An 811-nucleotide genomic window follows, 5' to 3' on the forward strand; every position below is an offset into this window, starting at 1 on the left:
ATATTGTTTTATGGATGTGATGATGATGATTATGATATGGTTTTATGAATGTGATGATAATTATAATATGGTTTAATGGGTGTGATGATGATGATTATGATTTTTTATGGATTTGATGATTATGATGTTTCATGGATCTGATGATGATGATTATGATGTTTTTATTGTTGTGATAATGGTTATGATGTATTTATGGATGCGATGATTATGATGTTTTCATAGATGTGATGATGATTATGATGTTTTTATGGATGTGATGATAATTATTATGGTGTTTTATGGATGTGATGATGATGATTATGACTTTTTATGGATTTGATAATGATTATGATATGGTTTTACGATGTGATGATTATGATTATGATGTTTTTATGGATGTGGCTATAGTTATGATGAATTTTATGGATCTGACGATGATGGTTATGATGTTTTTATGGATGTGATAATGGTTATGATGTTTTTATGGATGCGATGATGATTATGCTTTTTTCATGGATATGATGATTATGATATGGTTTTATGGATGTGATGATGATGATTATGATATGGTTTTATGGATGTGATGATGATGATTATTATGGTGTTTTTATGGATGTGATAATAGTTAGGATGTTCTTATGGATGTGATGATGACGATTATGATGTTTTATGGAAGTTATGATGATTATGATATGGTTTTGTGAATGTGATGATGATTATGATATGGTTTTATGAATGTAATGATTATGATATGGTATTATGGATGCGATGATGATGATTATGATGTTTTTTTAGAAGTGGTTATAGTTATGATGTTTCTATGAATGTGACG

This window comes from Helobdella robusta (assembly GCF_000326865.2).
Source record: "Helobdella robusta unplaced genomic scaffold HELROscaffold_50, whole genome shotgun sequence".
In the NCBI taxonomy this organism is placed as follows: Eukaryota; Metazoa; Annelida; class Clitellata; order Rhynchobdellida; family Glossiphoniidae; genus Helobdella; species Helobdella robusta.